Raw genomic sequence first — 13,937 nt, forward strand, 5'->3', positions numbered from 1 at the left:
TGTGACTTAAATACTTTGTTTCTAAAATATTGGCAGATGTTATAATATTTCATAAATTCCCTAACAGTCTCTTTCTGAGAACATCTCAGGAAATGGATGGGCTACTGGACTGAGATCTAAACAATGAATGCGTATTTCATCAATTCTTGGGATGCACAATTTTTTCTCTTTTTAATGTTTCTAAAATCAGGACGTGATCTACAACATTATGCACTTTTCATTTAGTATTTATGGTTCCCTCTACCCCAAGAAGTTGTTAAGTCACAATCCACTTTAACGATTGATGACTCCTCAAAATTTAAAGATTTCTGTTTTAAAATAAGGGGTGAAGAGATCAATAAAGGGGAGAAACACTCAGCTGCATAGGAACTAGGGAAAATAAGAAATTTGTATAAGGTCTTTTTATTTATTCTAAGCCACACAGAAGGAAAAAGTAGAATTTCAAAATGGATAAAGATAAAATTGTCTATAAAATAGTTTCAAGTCGATAATGGAGAAAAAGGCCAAAGGGAATCAGCCACCTATATATATTAAAATAAAAATACAGAGCTTTAGGCCTTTGGTCAAAAAAAAAACACTTAGATATTCTCTTTTAAATTATAGTAAAATATAATGTAGGCAGCAAGAAAGATACTTCGTTGAAAACCAAATATTTACACTACTTTTTAAAAATCATTCCTTTGTTTAAATATAATGTTATGATTTAAAATCTATATGTGGACTCGTTTCTACTTTAATTAAGATTTACATTTTTACAGAAAGATTTAGAATTGAGTAGACATGAGTGATAGGATCATCCTATAAACACTTAAAACCACCCTACAGCCATGCAATTATCCAAGTGATGGCAGATACCCCAGATGAGTGTTGGCCTTGCCAACTTGAATTCTAAATTTGCTGCAGGTGTAACAAAAGTTTTACAAGTGCTCAAAGATTTCCTCATTGAGGTTATCTCAGGAACAGGTTGAGATACTGAACTTGGCTCTAATTCATTAGAAAATTTAAGAGTGATTCGTGAGAGTTTTATTCTTAGCACAAAACTAGCTCTAATATCTAGTGTAAGTCCTTTAACCCCTAGACACTCAGTGTCAACATGTGTGAAATAATGAAGAATATCTCAGATTTCTTGCAGCTTCAGGACTATTGAGAGGGGACATGAGGGACGTGAGATGATGATTTTTTCTGAAGTCAGTTAAAATATAGCTATAATACATTCCAATTTACCAAGTATAGTAATTATTCTCTGTGCCAGTCAGCACAGAGAATATCCCATACCTACAAGGTCACTTTTCAAATAGTATGGATATAATATGGCACAGTGGCTGGGCTCTTAGGACAGAACAACTGTATTTAAATCCCACTTTCTCATAAGCTCTGTGATTTTTGATGCATCTCGTAACCTCTGGTGCCTCTGTTTTTCCACTCATAAAATGAGGTAACTATCATGACAAATGGGGTGGTTGTATTAAGTGAGACGATATAAACAAAACATTTATAACATGACTGTCACATGGTAAGTGCTCAATAAATATTAGCTCTTATTTCAATAAAATTCAGTTTGTCTTGCAAAAATAGAGAATACTCTTTTTGATGATTATGACAGCATTCCAAGAAGATTCAGAGTTTTGGCATCTCCATTTTTATATATACTATTATTTTAGAAGATGACAGATAAGATTCTAGCTCTTGAGCCCTCTAATTTCTCATACAGATAAAAGTTTATTGTGGAAGTCACTGCTCTCAGTAGTATTTCTCTTTATGTCTGATTTGGTCTTCCTTTAAAATAGACAATTCTCTTGGAAATAGAACCTGCTTCTGCTGTCATTAAAACCCCCTTCCCTTATCAGAGAGCTCTCATTCTAACGGGTTAAAATTTTTTGCTAAATATATGAAATGCCATTCATTCCAGAAATAACTTCATGAAAGAAAGCATTAATATTCTTTTTTTGTTTTTAATAAATTTATTTATTTTTGGCTGCATTGGGTCTTCGTTGCTGCACGCGGGCTTTCTCTAGTTGTGGCGAGCGGGGGCTACTCTTTGCTGTGGTGCACAGGCTTCTCATTGTGGTGGCTTCTCCTGCTGCGGAGCACAGGCTCTAGGCATGGGCTTCAGTAGCTGTGGCATGTGGGCTAAGTATTTGTGGCTCACGGGCTCTAGAGTGCAGGCTCAGTAGTTGTGGCGCACTGGCTCTGCGGCACGTGGGATCTTCCCAGACCAGGGCTTGAGCCCATGTCCCCTGCATTGGCAGGCGGATTCTTAACCACTGCACCACCAGGGAAGCCCAGCATTAATATTCTTGTCAAGTTATACAAACTTTTTATGTACTAGTAATGGAGCTAAAACAATCCCTCTCTTCAAGGAGTTCACAATCCATGAAGGAGTCTGACAGTGGCACTCAAAGTCTCTAGAGAGGCACCTACTCAGGGAATGATATTGAACTATCTTTAGAAGTGTAAAGGAGCAGCCAAATAATAAGAAATGGCAAAAGAGAGAGAATAGTATGTGTGCTAGACCACAGGATGCTCAAAAGAGTTGAGAGATAAGATGGGAGAGGGGCTTTGGGGTTAGTCAAACAGGGCCCTGTATGCCATTGAAGCCATGGCACTGAATGTTTAGCATGAAAGTCACATGATCAGATTTACTCTTTAGAAAAATAAAGTAGGAAGAATTTGGGATTTCAAATTCAGTAACATCTAAAGATTGTCACCATATAGGTTTACTTAGCAGTTAAGTTTTAGGCAATATTTTGTACAGAGAATTAAAAACTCATACAACTCAGTAACAAAAGAGAAAATCTGATTAAAAATGAGTGAGTTCTGATATGGTTAACTAATCTATGACAAAGGAAGCAAGAACATACAATGGAGAAAAGACAGTCTCTTCAATAAGTGGTGCTGGGAAAACTGGACAGCTACAAGTAAAAGAATGAAATTAGAACACTCCCTAACACCATACACAAAAATAAACTCAAAATGGATTAAAGACCTAAATGTAAGGCTGGACACTATAAAACTCTTAGAGGAAAACATAGCCAGAACACTCTTTGACGTAAATCACAGCAAGATCTTTTTTAACCCACCTCCTACAGTAATGAGAATAAAAACAAAAATAAACAAATGGGACTTAAAAGCTTTTGCACAGCAAAGGAAAGCATAAACCATAAACAAGACAAAAAGACAACCCTCAGAATGGCAAAAAATATTTGCAAATGAAACAACTGACAAAGGATTAATCTCTAAAACTTACAAGCAGCTCATGTAGCTCAATATTAAAAAAACAACCCAATCCAAAAATGGGCAGAAGACCTAAATAGACATTTCTCCAAAGAAGATATACAGATGGCCAACAAACACATGAAAGAATGCTCAACATCACTAATCATTAGAGAAATGCAAATCAAAACTACAATGAGATATCATCTCACACTGGTCAGAATGGCCATCATCAAAAAATCTAGAAACAATAAATGCTGGAGAGGGTGTGGAGAAAAGGGAACCCTCTTGCACTGTTGGTGGGAATGTAAATTGATACAGTCACTATGGAGAACAGTATGGAGGTTCCTTAAAAACTAAAAATAGAACTACCATACGACCCAGCAATCCCACTACTGGACATATACCCTGGGAAAACCATAATTCAAAAAGAGTCATGTACCAAAATGTTCATTGCAGCTCTATTTACAATAGCCAGGACATGGAAGCAACCTAAATGTCCATCAATAGAGGAATGGATAAAGAAGATGTGGTACATATATACAATGGAATATTACTCAGCCATAAAAAGGAATGAAATTGGGTCATTTGTACAGACATGGATGGACCTAGATAGTGTTATACAAAGTGAAGTAAGTCAGAAAGAGAAAAACAAATATTGTATATTAATGCATGTAAGTGGAATCTGAAAAAATTGGTATAGATGATCTTATTTATAAAGCAGAAATAGAGACACAGATGTAGAAAACAAATGTATGGATACCAAGGGGGAAAGGAGGGGGTAGAATGAATTGGGAGATTGGGATTGACATATATCCACTATTGATACTATGTATAAAATAGATAACTAGTGAGAACGTACTGTATAGCACAGGGAACTCTATTCAGTGCTCTGTGGTGACGTAAATGAGAAGCAAATCCCCAAAAGAGGGGATATATATATATATGTATAGCTGATTCACTTTGCTGTACAGTATAAACTAACACAATATTGTAAAGCAACTACATTCCAATAAAAATCTTAAAAAAAGAATTAAGAAAAAAAGAGTGGGGAACTGAATAGACATTTTTCCAAAGAAACATAAATGGCCAACAGGTACATGAAAAGGTGCTCAACATTACTAATTATCAGGGAAATGCAAAACAAAACCACAAACCACAATGAGATATCATTTCACACCTGTTAGAATGGCCATTATCAAAAAGATAAGAGATAGCAAGTGTTTTTGAGGATGTGGAGAAAAGGGAATACTAGTGCACTAAAGCTGGGAATGGAAATTAGTGCAGCCACTATGGAAAACAGTATGGAGTTTAAAGAGAATTACCCTACGATCTAGCAATCCCATTTCTGGTATATATCCAAAGGAAATGAAAACAGGACATAGAGAAGATACTCCCAGGTTTACTGCAGCATTATTTACAATAGCCAAGATATGGAAACAACCTAAGTGTCTGTCAATGGATGAATGGATAAAGAAGGTATCATATTGAGTATAGATCTAGATGCTGGGTTGGCCAAAAGGTTCATTTGGGTTTTTTCCATTAGACCTTACAGAAAAAACCAAACGAACTTTCTGGCCAACCCATATATAGACACATAAATTTTGGAATATTATTCATTCATGAGAAAGAAGGAAATTCTGCCTTTTGCAACAACATAGATGGACCTTGAAGGCATTATGCTAAGTAAGATAAGTTAGATAGAGTAAGACAAATACTGCATAATATCTCATATGTGGAATCTAAAAAAGCTAAACTTGTAGGAAAAGAGAGTAGAATAGTGATTACCAGGAACTGGACAGTTGGGAAAATGGAGATATTGGTCAAAAGATACAAACTTCTAGTTAGAAGATGAATAAGTTCTGGGGATCTAATGCACAATATTGTGGTCTATAGTTAATGATACTGTATTATATAATTGAAAGTTGCTAAGAGAGTAGATCTTAAATGTTCTCACCACAAAAAAAAGAAATGGTAATTATGTGAGGTGATGGGGGTGTTAGCTAATGCTATGGTAGTAATTATACTGCAATATATAAATGTATCAAGTCAACATGCTGTACACCTTAAACTTAGACAATGTTACAATTATTACTCAATAAAGCTGGAAAAAATCACTGAGTGTTGAGTGTGTGTATTTAAACTAGCATTTGTTAAATGCTTATTTTGTGCCAGGTATTTTACAACGTGCTTTACATATATTATTTCATTGAATCTTTGCAGCAGCCCTACAGGCAAAACATTCTTAATCATTCCCATGTTAGAAATGACCAACCTGAGGCTTAATGACGTTATTTAACCTGCCCATGTTCAAGCAGCTACTAAGTGGTAGAGCTGGGATTTGTCCAGGTTTAACCTCTACCAGAACCCATGATCTTCTGGTAGAAGTTTTTACTAATTCTCTGCTTGTGGAAAAACAAACAAACAAGCAAAAAACAATAAAGACAAGTCCTGGATTTCTACTGAATAATGCATGGGCAATAACCAAAATGTACATAAACATGGAATTAGTCTTTGAGTTTTTAATTCCAGACACATGCACTTTCACCAGCCAGTAAAACCCCTCCAGGCAATAAAATAAATTATGGTTTATAAACTAGCTTTGCCCCTAGAGCAGTAACAAGGCAAGGTAAATTTGTTGTGAAATCATTAGGAAAGATCAGCTAATTCACTTGTAATTACTCCTGAGAATATTCTCTTCCTGATTTGCCCAGTTAAGACTTGAACACCTGCCACCCTCTCTTTGCAATTCTGGGAATTCCCAGCCCAAAAAAGCCAGTTCATCCTAGGAATCCACCTGAGAGACTTACAGCAATTGAGCAAAACTCTGTTTTTGGAGTTTTACAAAAAGTTATTTTACCATTTCCTCAGCCCCGGGATTTAAAAAAAAAGTGTTGGAACGTATTTCCACATTCAAATACAAGTGGTACAACTGCATAAGACATATCAACACTATGACATTTAAAGCTAATGTCATTAATTTTAAAAATTGTTTTGTTCCATCTTTGCTAATCAGTCACCATTGCATTTGTAATGACTAAAGGTCATCAGATCTTACTTACAAGAATAAATTCGGACCCAGTTCATTATTTATGATTTAATTGAAGCTTGCCAAATATTGACTGTTGTGAGCAATTCCTTTTAAAGTTAGTACTAACAAAGATCTGATGTTATAGTTCAAGGCAGACAATAAAGTTTAACTGTTAAAATTTCAAAGGAAGATAATTTATTTAATACTTGGGGTTTCTGTTTTCCTCCCAGGATTACTGGAAAATTCCTGTGAGGTGTGGCAGGAAGAATAGGATTACCATTTGCTTTTATGCTCCAAGCTGACATAAATTAGTCCTGTTGATGGTTTTACACATTGAAGTGATAGGGGCATTGACAGAATAATTATTTTGTTTTAGTATTACCATAAATCTGACTCCACTAATAAGGGATGCGTCTTATTAAAGTGAAAAAGAGACCAAGTTTTTTTCATATATTTTAGCCTGAATTTGGTATACAATTCAATATGTATATATATCCATAAGCAATATTTGCACTTTTTAAAAATGTTTGATCTCACTGCTGCTAAATTCATGGGGCAATTCCTGTTTTATGTCTTTTTTGTTTTATTATCAGGATCTAGAGAGTGTCATACAGAGTGAGGTAAGTTAGAAAGAGTAAAACAAATATCATATATTAACGTATATATGTGGAATCTAGAAAAATGGTACAAGCAGAAATTTCTGAGACACAGACATAGAGAACAAATGCATGAATACCAAGGGGGAAAGGGGTGGGGTGGGAGTAAATGGGAGATTGGGATTGACACATATACGCTATTGATACTATGTATAAAATAGACAACTGATGGGAACATACTGTATAGCACAGGGAACTCTACTTAATGCACTGTGGTGTCCTAAATGGGAGGAAAATCCAAAAGGGAAGGGTCATACGTATAAGTATGGCTGATTCATTTTGCTCTGCAGTAGAAGCTAACACAACATTGTAAAGCTACTATACTCCAATAGAAAATAATTTTTAACAGAAAGGATTTGACACGTTCCCCCTCCTTGGAATATTCTTTTTTCAACTTGTCTTATGGAACGCCTCATTCTTTGTTTTGTGTTCTTTCTTTCAAGATTCTCAATGGTCTTTTGTCAATCTCCAACACTTCTCACACATCTCAACTCTGGAGTAACTCATGGCTGAGTACTAGGACATTTTCTTTCCTTATCCTCACTACCTCATTGATTTCATCCATGATCATGGTTTTAAATACAATCTCTTCTCAAATCAAATGGCTAACTCATCCATCATATGTAGTCATCTCAAATTTGAGGTATCCAAAATTAGTGTCATCTTTTCCCCAAGCCTTCTTCAAGTAGTCTTCTCTCTCTCAGTTAAGGATGGTACCAACTTTCTGATTTTTCCTGCTAAAAATCTTGGAGCATTCTTGACTCTTCCCATTTTGTCACTACATAAGTTACTCAACACATATAATTGGCTTCATGATAAGATACACATACAGAATTAAATATTGCATCTGCATCATTCTCTCCAGTCTCTTTTTCAAGAACTCCTATTAGAGACATATTACAGACTCTCAATCTTTTATCCATGTCACTTATACACAGACACACAAACACACACACACACACGCACAAACATACCTTTTTATTTGTGTGAAATTCTAATTCCTCAAATTATGCTATGAGTTACTATTTCTCTTTTCAAACTTGTCCAGACAAGAGTATTTGTTTCTAAAATAGTTTTATTTTTATTTAAAATTATTCCAATGTTTATAAGCATAGTTTTTTCAAGGTTAATAACTTTTAAATTTTATATCCACTCCCTCCTTTATTTTCTCTTTTAACATTTTTACAAAGAATTGATATTTTTCATATTCTTGCATTTATCGTTTAGATTTACCTGAAACGCTTATTTTAGCATTTTTATCTGCACAGCCAATTAAGGCAATTGTACTTTTTTCCCCATAGAGGCCCGGGTGCAAAGGCTACAAATAGTAGTGTATGTAGCCTGTTGCTTATACAGGTTGCCCTAAGGGACAATGGAAATAGCACTTTCCAGTGGACATCCATATGTGACCTCATGCTGTTCCCAATCTAGGCTGTAGACAGGTATGCAGGATGCCTTTGGAAACCACCAGGGCACAGTGGCTAGGATTCACATTGACTAAGACATCACGTCCATCCACACCAACGTGCATAACGAGAACAATGTGACTGAGGCTCTATGCAGGGCTAACTTCAAGTCCCCTGGCTGCCATAAATTCTACATCATCAAGAAGCAGGGCTTTACCAGTTTAATGTGAATGCATTTGAAGAGATGGTGTCTGAAAAGTGGCTCTTCCAGGAAGGACCTCGAGTCACACATATCCCCAGCTGTGACCCCTTGGACAAATGGCAAGCTCTGCACTAGTAAGGGCTTTGACACTGCCCCCTCCTTACTCACAGCCACCAATAAATCCTCTTCATGTAAAATAAAATGAAATAAAATTTTTGTCAGATTCTTCTATAAAGTTATCTACACCGAATTCTATTTGTTAATTTCTTTTACTGTCTTTCTTAGCACTAGGATTTTTATGTATTTTGGAATTTGGTATGCAGATTCATTTTGTGATGGAGTATTTATTTATTTATGTTTTAATTTTCTTTATTTCTGCTCATCAGTACTTGCCTAGTAGTTGTCCAGTTGGCTCTATCTGCTCTTCAGGTTCTCTAATATTTATAATACTAAAAGAAAGTATGCTTTGAACTCATGATCTTGTGGCTTAGATCAAACATGTTAAGGGTGTTCACAGAAGGACAGTTCACAGAGGGACAGCTCCCCTACTTATGATTATCAAAACTATTTAGAGTGCAGGTGAATGAGTATTTTGCTCTTGGAGGAAACATCTGTGTTCAGAGTGCACTCTGAATGCTGTGGACAAGGCAGCTGCTCACATGATGCTGCTAAAGGATTTCATGTCAAATTTACTTCTCTCCGTCTCAGTTTTGGCCTCTAGCGGTGTCGGAAATTTCACCACTAAAGTCAGAACCTTGGTTTTGATTTTATTAATTTAATCATTCACCTATTTATTCTTTAAATATTAAATAAGTGCTCCTGTAACCCATGTATGGTAGGTAAAAAAAGGCATTAATATATGTATCGATGTTCTACGTCATATATCATTAGGGAATTGCAAATTAAAACAGCAGTGAAATTCCACCGCATATCTATTAGAATGGCAAAAATTCAAAACACTGAGTACACCAAATGCTGCCAAGGATTTGGAACAGCAGGAACTCTCATTCACTGTTGTTAGAATATAAAATGATACAATGACTTTGGGAGACAGTTGGCAGTTTCTTATAAAACTATATATATTCTCTAACATATGATCCAGCAATTGTGCTTCTCAATGTTTACCCAAAGGAGTTAAAAACTTAGGTTCACATAAAACGTTTGCAAGGATGTTTATAGCAGCTTTATTCATAATTTCCAAAACTTGGAAGCAATCAAGATATTTTTCAGTAGATGAAAGAATAAGTAAACTGTGGTATATCCAGACAATGGAATATTATTCAGCACTAAAAAGAAATGAGCTGTCAAACCATGAAAAGACATGGAGTAAACTTAAATGAACACTACATGTCAATCTGAAAAGTATACATTCTATAATATTCCAAAATATGACATTCTGAAAAGGTAAAATTATGGAGACAGTGAAAAGATTTTTATTTGCTAAGGGTTTGAGGGAGGGAGGGATGAGTAGGCAGAACACAGAAAATTTTTAGGGGAGTGAAATTATTCTCTATGAGACTGCAGGGACAGATTATGTAATTATACATTTGTCAAGACCCATAGAATATACAACACCATGAGTAAACCCTAATGTAAGCTTTGAACTTTGGGCGAAAATGAGGTTTCAACGTGGGTTCATTGATTATAACAAATGTGCCACTCTTGTGTGGGATGTTGATAGTGGAGGAGGCCTCAGGTGTATGGAGATATAGGGTATATATGGGTATCTGTACTTTCCGCTCAATTTTGCTGTGAAACTGAAACTACTATAAAATATAAAATCTATGAAAATGAGGAAACAAATCTGTTCAACTTTATTAAAAACAAAACAATATCTGACCTCACAATCAACAAAGCAATAGACAAATAATCGGTATATTCACCACTTAAACCAAGTATATTGGATCTTCCATATAAAATATATATTCCTTGAGGAATATCAGCATGATTGTGTAACTGGATGGTTATTAATAAAAATATTTTTAAAACTTTAAAACTTTAAAACTTTAAAACTATAATAAAACTACCTTACTACTCATAAAGTGGGCTTATACCATAGAGAGCTCTTTGAAAGTTCCTAAAGTAGCAGATTAATAGTTAAGAACTTAAGACCTATTGAAATAATGTACAGTATAACAGAGATGACAAATTAAACTATAAATATCATTTTTGTTGTTTATTAAAAATAATGAATAAGCACACTAAAGAAAATATTAATAGTTTTTCAAACTGAGATATTTTTACAAATGTACAATTTTTTTTTTTTTTTTTTTTTTTTTGCCGTACGCGGGCCTCTCACTGTTGTGGCCTCTCCCGTTGCGGAGCACAGGCTCCGGGCTCGCAGGCTCAGTGGCCATGGCTCACGGGCCCAGCCGCTCCACGGCATGTGGGATCTTCCCGGACCGGGGCACGAACCCATGTCCTCTGCATCGGCAGGCGGACTCTCAACCACTGCGCCACCAGGGAAGGCCCCCAAATGTACAATTTTAAGCAAGTAAAATTTTACAATCGATTGTATTTATCTTCTCTGGTCGTTATGCACATACCAACAGCCCCCCTACACATTACTCACTCATCCTGCCCACCTTATAGACGCAGAGAGATAGTCAGATCTAGCTTCATCTCTGTTCCATTGTACAAACCTATCTTGATAAGACATCTGTTCCACCTCTATTTTTTTTGCAAGTAGCCAGTCATTCCTTTTTATTATTGCTAAATATCTTTACCAAGAATAACTTTTATTTCCCTTAAACTAGAACTAAAAATCTTTCAGCTGAATGAAAATATAGTTGAACTTTAAATGCATTAACTCATTAAGTATTGATGTATCATTCATAAGGTAAGTTATGAATATTCCAAATAATAAAACCCATGTAACAGTGAATAAGGACACATAGAATAAGTGAATCTCTTAACTCACAGGGCAAATAAAAAACAAAGCCAAGATTCAAACCCAGGTTTTGACCTCCATCAGATCCCCTGTCTCCATGGCCCGGGTTCATAAAAGCCTTACCCCTGCCTCTGACCCCAAAATGCAGCTATGAACATAGCGTGAGGAATTCTCTCCTGTGAAGCAATTACTGTCATGCTATACAGAGCACTTTCCACAACGCAGACACGTTTGAAAGAACGTACTGCTGCCTGGAGGGTTGCCGCGGTAAAGGAGAAGAAAGAAGGAAAAAAAAAAAAATCCCAAAGTAGCTAAGAAATGTCCAGTGCTAGGCAAAGCCTGAGTTACGATAACAAACGAGATGGAGTCTTCACCATCTAGGATTTTACAGTCTAACCCCTATGTGGGTAGAGAATGAGGGGAACCTTACGACCTTGAAAGATATCATCACCTACTTGCTTACCTACCAAACCTTACTAGGGACTTCCTATAAGCCAGTGGCTCTCAAAATATGTTTTCACTGGCAGCAGCATCACCTGGATACTTACTGGGACCAAACTGACCCAAACTCACAGAATCAGAAACAGAAACTCTGAGAGTGGGGCTTGGCTATCTGCATGTTAACAAGCACTTCAGGTGATTCTGCTGCTCACGCAAGTTTGAGAAGCACTGCTGAAAGCAAATGTAATAACTCACCCCCGATTTATACAGACACAATCTAGTGGGCATTCCATTTCTGGGTTTGTGCTCACAGCTAAATCTCTCTCGTTCACATCATGTAGACATATTTTAAGTTGACTACTCCCATTCTTTCACCTTCACCACCCCACCTGGAATGATTTTAAATAATACAGATTATCTGAGTGACACATGGCTACCTTCAAATGCTACCCTAGCATTGTTACTAAGCTGCCTGCTCAAATATGGTAAAAGCACGCACATAAATCTTTCTGGCTGCAGTACTGTGATGGGGTTATTTTTCACGATGATGGGAATATGATTCAAATAGCCTTTAACATAAACCTTGCACTGTATACTCTCCATGAATAGTAAACCAGCCCGCCAAATAAGCTTTCTAGTGTCCACTTTCGCAGACATTCCCTTTGTATTTTGTAAGGGTCTTGGACCTCAACATGGCCCCTGCTTGACTTGCAGTTATGTTTTCCAGCAAACTCATCAGGGGTCTGATGTCAAATGTAAACTGGGCTAGTGTTTTCCACTCAAGGTGTTTTGGCTTGGAGTTCACTCAAGTCTCACTTAAAGCTTAGAGTTGAAGGTAGTGTTTTTTCTATCTCAGTTACTCTACTAACCATAGTATAGTATCTTTATCATAGAGTCGATGACTTATAGTCACAAATAATGATTTATAAATTACTCAGTAGTAATAAAAATCAATATAAGACTGTTCATTTAGAAAGTCATAGGCATTTTATTATGCAGTTTGCACGCATATTTTTATCTTGTGGTTCTTCTAATAGCCTTAGGAGGTGCTAGAATATTCATTTTGCAAGTTAGATAACTAAGACTGTGCATTTCACACCGTGATATTGCATTGTCCTAATCCTGCGTGCTTATTTGATGCATTTATTAGAACAAACTGGGTTTAGCTCTGTGTGATAGAGACTCATAATAGCAGAATCTTAAACAAGACAGAAGTTTCTTTTCTCTGCCTTTCTGACGCATAAGTCAAAGCCATGTGATTCTATCACTTGACGGTGTTAAGGGCTAGACTCCTCTCCCTTGATGTGTTGCCACTTCTCTGATGGTGCCCTTGACTGTTTGGTCCATGATGTCTTCACCTCTGTATTTACATTTTACCATCAAAGGAGGGGGAAAAAAGAGAAGAGTAAACTCATTTCCTTTATGGATACAACCTGGAAGCTATCATATATCTCCTTTGTTTATAGAACAGTGGCCAGAACATGGGGCTGGGACATGGCCCAGACAGTTGAAAAGGAGGTTAGAAAATGTTTATTCTGGGTGTCAATTTGCTCAGATTAAAGTAGAGTATCTTTTTAGAACAGAGAAAACAGCTTTGGGGAAGAACTATCAATATTTGCCACATTTAATCGCCCTCTCTCACCTTAATTTAGAACCTGGATCTTAACTCTTAAAATAGGAAGTGAAACTGGTAAATAATAAATCTTTAGTACTAAAGTTAATCAGCAGAACACATGAGAAGCACTTTTTTCAGCTGAAAACATTAGTCCACCTACTGCCTCATGCTCTATGAGTCTGCAAAAATCAATTAATTATGAATTTTTCTCCTAAGCCACTTATTATCCATCTGGTGAGAAAGCATCATAGGTGAAGGGTTTAGTCAATATTCCTCACATTAGGGTCCTCAAGTCACCTTCAGAACCACATAGGGTATTTAATAATAAATCAATCCTGGTTCCTGCCTAAACTGGGTGAATCAGAATCTCTGGTAATGTGGCCCAGGAACCTACATTTTAGCATTACTCCCAGGAGAGTCTTATGCACACTAAACTTTAAAACCACTGCAGAGTGAGAGGAAGAAATAGATAGATTTAAAAAA

At 36.2% G+C, this 13,937-nt stretch overlaps 1 protein-coding gene and 1 pseudogene across 1 annotated transcript in view; one reads left to right on the top strand and one right to left on the bottom strand.

The window, feature by feature from the left end:
• The window catches only part of LUZP2 (leucine zipper protein 2), a 231,297-nt gene that overhangs the window by 126,251 nt on the left and 91,109 nt on the right, over positions 1–13,937 (bottom strand). The gene's annotated exons all lie outside the window — the stretch shown is intronic.
• Positions 8,161–8,284, top strand: LOC115803282 (small nucleolar RNA SNORA70; annotated as a pseudogene).

This window comes from Delphinapterus leucas, chromosome 7, assembly GCF_059928025.1.
Source record: "Delphinapterus leucas isolate spDelLeu-1000000601 "Yukka" chromosome 7, BTC_Dleu_Yukka2, whole genome shotgun sequence".
NCBI classification, from domain to species: Eukaryota; Metazoa; Chordata; class Mammalia; order Artiodactyla; family Monodontidae; genus Delphinapterus; species Delphinapterus leucas.